The 8,848-nt window shown below is 49.1% G+C and overlaps 2 non-coding genes across 2 annotated transcripts; one reads left to right on the top strand and one right to left on the bottom strand.

The window, feature by feature from the left end:
* Positions 1-6,507: 6,507 nt before the first annotated feature.
* TRNAH-GUG (transfer RNA histidin (anticodon GUG)) lies at positions 6,508-6,579 on the bottom strand. The gene has a single exon. It is a non-coding gene; the product is annotated as a tRNA-His (tRNA).
* A 689-nt stretch (positions 6,580-7,268) lies between these two features.
* TRNAN-GUU (transfer RNA asparagine (anticodon GUU)) lies at positions 7,269-7,342 on the top strand. Its single transcript has one exon. It is a non-coding gene; the product is annotated as a tRNA-Asn (tRNA).
* The last annotated feature ends 1,506 nt before the right edge of the window (positions 7,343-8,848 follow it).

The raw sequence follows: 8,848 nt of genomic DNA on the forward strand, positions 1-8,848 counted from the left end.
GATATCGCCTCCAGGCACCTCTGCCGAGCGCCTAATAAGCATTTCATCCAAGGCATCTATTGATACTAACACCAAGACTCGGCTTGGCCTCTCTCGGTTATTCAGAGCTCAACGTGACCTGCGCCCCGGGTGGCAACGGGCATGGGTTTGAACCGCACAGGGAGTTGAACCTCTGCAGGGCTGTGTAAACCTGAGCAAGATGCTCGGAAGCCCTCGAAAGCCACTTGTGCGGTGGAGATGAGGGGATGTGGCGATGTGCGGGTGGGGTAGGGCTGCCCTGGAGATAAGCACGACCTAGGTGCCCTGACAATCGGCCACTCTGGTTTTCCTCGGTGCGGGGAGCACCCCAGCACACAATTCAGGGGATGGAAAGCTGCCCAAAAGGTTTCCCTGACCGGGAGTCGAACCCGGGGCGCGGCGGTGAAAGCACCGAATCCTAGCCACTGGACCACCAGGGAGCTGCTGGTGGTTGGCTTTTCTTCTTGCTTCTGACAACAGTGACCTTTTCCCTTTGCGCTGGAAGGCCTTGAGCCTTCCGAAGGGGTCACCCGTCTTTCCAGAAAGCCTTAGCTAAGGCCGTTCCCTCCGTGCTTCCTCTAAAAAAGGAGCCCGAACGCCCACGGGGCCTGCCGGGTCCGCACGTCCCGAGCGAGTTGCCTCATCCCGGCTGCACCTAGCCTTGAGAACTAGCCTTGTGACGAGTCTTTGTGAGGTCGCCGCGTGTGGAGAGAAGGTCACCGGAGCCCGGGGAGCGTGCGAGGGGCCCAGTGGCCGGGAGGAGGCGGGAGGGAGTGTGCCGGGGGTGAGAAGGGGCCAGGCACCAAGAGCCGGCAACTCCACTGTCCAAAAGGACTCAGGCGGATGCAGCAACGGAGATGGCTTGGATGGAAAACCCTTGTAAGCCAGGCTCCAAGGCGCTAAATTGGATTCCGGATCTAAAGCCGAGCAATCCCCAGATGGGCTTTGTCGGTTAACCCATCCCGTCGTGTCCCCAGCTCTCCGGAAAGAAAAACTTCAGTCTCCTGAGCTTTCCCTGAGTTGCAAAAAGTCTGACCCAAGACTTAATGATTAGAGGAATGAGAACATGCAGAGACAAAGAACAGCAGTCGGGCAGGAGAACTGGTAAGAATTTTCACAATGTATCAGTCATATAGCAGAGTCACAGGACCTGTAGTTCCTCCCTGAAGGACATAGATAACACTGTTTGATGCACATTGCCAAGTTGTTTTTAGAGAAACCAGATTCCCCACCAGATGGAAACTGCTGACCACAAGCACATAGACCCCAGACCAGTTAGAGCCAGAAGATTAATGATGTTGCTTCCTGAAACTTCACCTTGTTACCTCACCATCAACCAGCCAGAGAATTGTGTGGGAGCTGATCACGCACCCTGAGAACCTCTCCCTCACACTGTCTTTAAATACACTGTCCTGAAAGCCATCCAGGATTTCGGGTTTTTTGAGCATTAGCTGCCCGTTCTCCTTGCTTGGGCACCCTGCAATGAACGCTGTACTTTCCTTACCACAGCCTGGTGTCGGTTGATTGACTTTGCTGTGCAATGGGCCAGAGGACCCGAATGCCGTTTGATAACAGATCTTCCCCCTTACAAACTGCTGCACCTGCAGTTTTCCCGCCTTAGTCCATGCCAACTCCATCCTTCTCTATACCCAGGTCAACGATCTTGGAGTTCTCTTTGATGCCACGGTTTTCCTCAGACCCCACATCCAAGTAGTCAGGAATTCGTGTTTTCTCCTCTCTCAAGTGTGTGGACATTGATCTACACCGAGGTTTCTCAACTTCCGCAGTGTTGATATTTTGGACGGGATCATTTTTGTGGGGGAGGGTTCCGCCTGAGGACCGAAGCATGTTTACTGACACCCCTGGCTTCTGCTGACTGGATGCCAGGGAGAAACTCTCCGTCCCCCTTCCCCCAGTCTTAACAATAAAAAATGTCTCCAGACAAGGCCTAGTGTCACAGAGGGGGCCGGGGATGAGGGTGGGAGCCCAAATCGCCCCCATTTGAGAACCACAGATGTACACAGTCGCTCCTGTTCCTGGCCTCTGAACTCATGCAGATGACTCTCCTGATGAGGGCGCAGGGGTGGATTTCAGCTTGGCCCCCTGCTCATCTAGACGTTAGGATTTAAGACTTTCATGCCTGTCGAGATCGTGGGGTTTTCTGCCATGAAGCCTCTTCTTTGGCTCCATCCTCGAAATCAGCTTCTTTTGAGCCTGCCCAGGAGAGGCAGCCGGGAAGAAGTCTGAGTCTGCTCATTGAGGTTCCTCTTGCCCCTTCTGGAACTTCACGCCTCTTTGGGTTCAGCCGGCAGAGAAACTTTAGGGGCCGCTTTATTCCAGCTGCCCCACGCATCGCCGAGGAGGAGGTGCACGGGGGAAGAATAGGTTTTGACTGTGACGCCTGCCGCCTGGGGCCCGCACCTCCACCACTGCTAGTGCAGCCTTCTGGGCTCCCCGCGGTCCCACCAGCTGGGGGGTCAGTATTGGGCCCGCCTGAGCTCCGGAGACGCCCAAGCCAGCAGGGACACCTAGGGGGAACCAGAGGGCCACTTCAGTCCTGTCCACAAGGGACGCTCAAAAGGGTCCTGACTGAGAGAGAAAGGCAGTGAATCCTCTCTCATTGGGCAGACAGAAGAGACATGAAAGGGAAAGTGAAGAAAAATCTTATGAGGTTTCAGGGTCTGGAGTTACCATGAAGTTGACCGCCTCTGGAACCGCGTCCTCCCCCTGGCTGGCGAAGGCGAGTGGAGTCCCCTTGTCCCGTCCAGTCCAAGTAGACACAGCAGACAACGATGGCCAGGGTACCAGTGAGTAGGCAGTCCCCAATCTTCCCACTTGGGAGTACTTGAACTTCCCTAGCCACGAAATCCGTGCATTTCCAGGGTGCAACTAACTGAGTTCTTTTTCTCAACTGCTTGAGAAAAGGAGGAAAGGATTTGAGGAAAGGATCGATCGATCGCGTGTGAACCATATATGAAAACCACTGCAGTAAGGAAAGCAACCATTGTTGAGACTGTCTCATTTCTCTCTCACCCACCCCCTTAAAATTAATTGCACTTTCCCAGGTAGAGTCCCCAGGTTGGACCCATTTTACTTTTAATGCACAGTTGGTGGCACCTAAGAGGAGTCTAGCAGGTTCACAGATGAATATTTGAAGTATGGTAGTCACTTTTGTTTAAGCATGCATTCCAAAAAGCCATGAACGTATCAAGCTCACTTGTGCCTTATCTACAAAGATGGGAAAGGAGAAGTACATATAAACGAATGGAAAACGTCATAAAATAGCCTTAAGTGTCTGCTCTTTCCAACGAAGTCCTTCCCTGGATATGCTCATCAATGTCTTCTCTTTCTCCAAAATCTGACACCCAGGGCCAAACCCTAAGATCGCTTTTCAGGCTGCAGCCTATTATTTCCCTCTCTGTATCTCTGCTTCTTCCTCATTTTCTTTTATTCACACAAAACAAAACATGATAGAGCTCTCCCTCAGCCTCCAGTTTTCAACAACGCACCCGCACTCAGCGAACAATTTTGCAAATTAGGTACGCTCCATGGGACTCGCTCTGTCTAGAAAGAAGAGGAAATGTTAAGCAGCACAAAGCTTTGTACTTTCCACGGTTAGGAATTACTAAAGGAAACTTTCTCTAAGACCAAAGGCCTGAAAAGTGAGCTAACTTCCCACCTCCCCCTCACCCCCCTCCCGCCCTCGCCCCTGCCCCTGCATCCGAAAATCCCGACTGTTTTGAGTCTTGTAGATCTTTCTGGCATGGTTCAGCCGCCCTGCAGGCAACTGGGTGTTTGTTCTCCCCAGAGGGTACAATAGAAGCTCTTTGGCCACAAGGGGGCAGCCAGTACGTGGGAGGGAGGGCCTGTGTCCCACAAGAAAATGAGAAAAATGATGTGATGGCATGTGTATCTTGACCTGGGGGATGGTTACCTGAGTTATTACACGTTGCAAAATGTATCGCTCTGTGTGGAATAGAACGGTATGAGGAGACTTGCACCACCTGACCTTAAGAGTTACTATGACCGCCCCCCCCAACATAGACCAGCAGTGTGCAAGTGGCATCAGGGTACACAACTAGAAAATGGACTGAGTTGAGAGACTTGAAACCGAACCATATCTCAATTAGTGAATGAGTTGTCAAGAAAAGCAGTTCAATGTGGAAAGGAAACAGGTTCCATATTGGGAAGGTGGGGGGGGAGCTGTGTTTCTATCTCACACTACACACAAAAGTCAATCTGAAGTACATCATAGACCAAGACGTAAAAGCTAAAGGTATAAGGCATTTGAGGATACTTCGTGATTTGGTGGCAGGCAAAGATTTACTAACCAGGACCCAAAGAATGTATAAAACAAAGACAAATGATAAATTAGAGTTCATCAACGTTAGCTGTATCTTCTCATCCAAGGAGGCCACTAAAATGGAAAAGCAAGCTAGAGACAGGGAGAAAATATTCACAACACATAGCTGACAACCCTCACTGCCTGTTGTTATAATGTATAATGAGCTCCTCCAACACAGTAACAAGTTTTTCAAAGATCAAAAAACCCACTTTTTTTCAGATGGCTTTAAAAATATGAACAGATACTTCAAAAGGAACATATGCACGTGGCCAGAAAAGCATACAAGCAGTGCTCAATATTTTTAGCTGTCAGAGAAATGGACATTAAAACCACGTTGAGATACCACTACTCCTCGTAGCGTGGCTAAAATTATAAGGAGAGGAAACACAAACAATCTTGGCAAAGATGTGGAATCACCACAAGTGTCATATTGTTGGTGGTAACATATAATGGTACAACTGCTTTGGAAAAGGCTTTGGTGGTTTTTATGAAGTGGAGCATATGCTACTCTTTGGTACCAGCTATTCTTCACCGAGAGAAATGAAAACCTACGTCCAAAAAATCTCTTGTGGAAACACTGTTCAAAGCAGCTTTATTCACAATAGCCAATACTGGATACAGCTCAAATGCTCATTTTCGAGTGAATGATAAACAGACTGTGCTATGTTACTGCCATGGAATACAACTCAGCAATGAAAGAGGAATGACATCTGCTTTACTCAACAATGGATAGTCAGAGACATTGTGCAAAGAGGAAGAGGTGTGCAGACAAGAGTGTGTACACTATGATCCCATTTCCATGACATTCTAGAAGAGGCAAAGGTAAAGTGGAGTCTGGGCAGTGATTGTTAACAAATAAAACAGAGGACAATGGCAATGATTTTAATGATTCTGCGTGACTGACTGAGTAGTCACTAAGTCCAGGCACGTGGGACAACAGTATGATGTGGTGTTCCCTTGTTAGTCCAATCTGGTAGATGAAAATGTCGAGGCACCGTCAAAGTTCAGATATAGCAGAAGTTAAACCACTGGTGATCACCGAAACAGTAATTAGTGAAGGTTTACCCTGCACAAAAAGGTTTACCGTTCAGGAACTGGGAGCACTCCAACGGAATATGGAAGGAGGCTCAGAGGTGGTACACTGTTAGAAAGCAACTTATATCGTGAGGGGGCGGTGGCTGTTTTGTCCTTCGCAGTGATTGGTTGTAACATTAGAGTTTTCCTTGTGATAGGGAATTGGTTAAAAGTGGTTACCTCCCATCAATTTTGGCGAACAGTTTTAGGCTTTGTTTATGATTTTCAGAGGCATAAACAAGAAGTGGCCCAAGGTAAATTTCACTTGTTTTGCAAAATAAGCTAAATGAGCTCTTCTTTGTATGACTAAACGGGTTTGTCTGCTCAGGGAGTTTTCAAGTGTGATCTCCACTTGTGTTTGATTTTTAACAGTTCCCCGCTTTTGGTCATGCTCTCAGTCTAACGGTACTCTCGGGTACCAGCATTGATGTAGTCAGGCAGAAGAATCACACATATTCGCTGTCTCCACTAGCTGGGTCGTCAGGGCGGAGGGTGCTGTAGTAACCGTTATCATCATTTCTGCGGTGACTGTTAAGGTCTTCCAGTTGTCCACTCCTGATGGATACCATTTGTCTTGTGAGTGGCTGCCGACAGGCATTTAAAATCCTTGAGAGTATAGAAAGGCACTAGAGAGGTTACTTCGGTGACTCTAAAGGGAACAATAGCCAAGGATTGAAAAAGTCCTCGGAGCAGAGATTCCCGGGAGCCAAGATTAAACCAGCAAAACAGGTCTAGGGAGGGGGAGTCACCAATCTGATAAAGTTTTTTACCTGGTCTTTAAGATCCTGCAGCTTTTGAGTAACACAGAAACAACATTTTTCACCAGTTACAGCACAGGAGGCTCCTTGCCGGGCTTCCCTGTTTTGGAGCAGGACCGAAGAGAAACCGCTGCCCTGGGTTTCCTTCTGCTCAGACACGAGGTGAGTGCCCTGTGTGGGGTTTCCTTCCCTTCTCCTGACCTCCTGCCGCCAGGTGGCCTGGGGAAAGCAGTGCTCTCCGGCCCCCAGGCCCGTGCAAGTTTCAAGACAAAGTAAAAGGGGAGCCGCCGTGCCACGTGAGACAGGGGAGGGTGCCGTGACTCGGATTCGAACCGAGGTTGCTGCGGCCACAACGCAGAGTACTAACCACTATACGATCACGGCGCGCCACGAACCCCGCAGCGAGAGAAGCTCTTGCTCTTACGATGTTGACGTAAAATCATTCCAATTACTGCGCTGTGCCTGGGCAACTGTAGGTATTCATATTTTTCTCTCATCCCCTCCCTCCGTTTTCCACTGCCTTCCTCTCAATTCTGGTACATGATGATCAAACGAAACCAAACCAAAACCCAATTCTCATCTCCCTTAATCCAGCACGTGCCTCTCCACAGGCCTCTTGGGAAGTCAAGTTGTCCTCGTGCCCACCTCGCCGGCTTCTTACCCGCCTCTTCGCGTTGGCCCCTTTGGACCAACCCTCCCCAGCCCCTCCCGGTTCCGGCTCGCGCCCCACCGACCGAGGCCGAGCAGAGGGCGGGCAGCGCCCGCGGAGCGAACGGGGAGCCGCCACGGAGCCAAACCCGGCGTTCAGCTTCCCTCGGGGGCCCCCCGTCTCAGGCCCGGGGGCGTCTCCGGGGCGCTGGCATCTGCGGCGGGGACGCTCGGCTGCCCTTCTGCCTTCGGAATCGCCCGACGCACAGCTTTTCCACGGAACGAACGCGCTGCGTCGACTCCACCTCTGCGGTTGTCCGAGGCTTTGGAGCCGTCGCCACTGTCCCGCGAAAGGCGAGTGACTCCGCCTGGCGCGGAAGCGGTGTTTGATTGCCACGGGGATGAGAGGGGGACGGCGTTCGTGTGTCTCTGTGGCGCAATCGGTTAGCGCGTTCGGCTGTTAACCGAAAGGTTGGTGGTTCGAGCCCACCCAGGGACGCCTTTCTTCCGCCTCTTTTACAAAGCAAAGGCTTCGTGGTTCTTTCTGCTCTGCACACCCTCTCCCGTAAAGGCCGAAAAAGGCTCCTCCAGTACTACCCTCCTGTCCCCCGTGTCGTGTTCACCACACGAGGACATAAGGTGCGATCGGAAGAGGTCGCCTGGAAATCATCGAAAGAGGAGGGCTGGCATCCTTACTTTCTGAATTCCTTTTCACGATGGACTTTCTTCCATCCGTTGTTTGCACGTAGTAGTATTTATTTAACCCTTTCCATATACTTTTGAAATTAAGTTGGTTCTACGATTTCACGGTTACAAATAATGCTGCAGTCATCCTTGTACAGGTATCTTTAGCCACTTGTACAAGTTCTTCTTAGAGGGAAGAGTCCTGGAGAAGCAGTTGCTCGATCACATAGTGCTTACATGGTTCGTATATGATTCCAGTTTCGCTCCTTTGCTGGCTTATGAGGTATCACTCTTTCTTATTTTAGCGACTGCTTGAGGCTTTATAACAGACTTCTGTAACTTACCACAGTCTGCCTTCAAGCGATGCCACACCTCTTCGCATTCCTTCCCTGCCGGCCGTTATGCTATTGTCACCATGCATCTTACTTTGCATGTGTCCTAAACCCCACAATCCACCGTTATTACTTTAGAAAAACCGGTCCCATGTTTCTAAAGAGACTTAAATAATAAGAAACATCTTAGGTATTTTCCCAGGCAGATACCTTTTCTGTTGTCCTTCGCCCCTTTGTGTACTTCCAGAATTCCATCTGGTGTCAGTGGACTCCTTTAACATTCCTTATAGTGTGGGTCAGCGGGTGATGAATTCTTCCAGCATTTGTATGTCTGTAGATGTCATTATTCACTTCCATTTTTGAAAGACATTTCTTGGGGAGGAGGCATAGAATTCCACGTTCTTTAAAGATGTTGCTCCACTGTCTTCTCACTGCTTCTGATGAGAAATCTGAAATAATCTTTATTTTTGTTTTGTGTATGTACTGTGTCTTTTCCCTCACTGCTTTGGAGATATTGTTCTATTTCAATGGAGTAATGCGCAGTTTAATTATGATGTGGCTAAGTGTGCTTTGCTTCCTGTTTCTTGTACTCATACTGTTCATTTGGCTCTTTGGAAATTTTTCTGCCAGTGTTTCTGCAAGAATTGTTCCTTCTCTTCTGGTCTTTTCAGGGACTCCGAATTACTCATATATTGGGCCTTTTAAACATACCTCACCACCCAGTGGTGCTATGTTCATTAAAATGCTTTTTGGCTGTAGTTTCATTTTGGATACTGTCAGTCGTTCATGGCTTTACGTTCCCTGATCCTTCTTTTTTCTTTCTTTCTTTTCTTAAAATTCCCCCTGCAATGTCTAACCTACTATTAACGCCACCTGGTGAATTACATAATATGAGATGTTATCATTTCCATGTCTAAAGTTTGATTCTGGCCATTTGTATGTGTTCTACATTTCTACTTAACTCTTGGGACATATGCAACACAGTCATA

The sequence above is a fragment of the Eschrichtius robustus genome, chromosome 3 (genome assembly GCF_028021215.1).
Source record: "Eschrichtius robustus isolate mEscRob2 chromosome 3, mEscRob2.pri, whole genome shotgun sequence".
In the NCBI taxonomy this organism is placed as follows: domain Eukaryota; kingdom Metazoa; phylum Chordata; class Mammalia; order Artiodactyla; family Eschrichtiidae; genus Eschrichtius; species Eschrichtius robustus.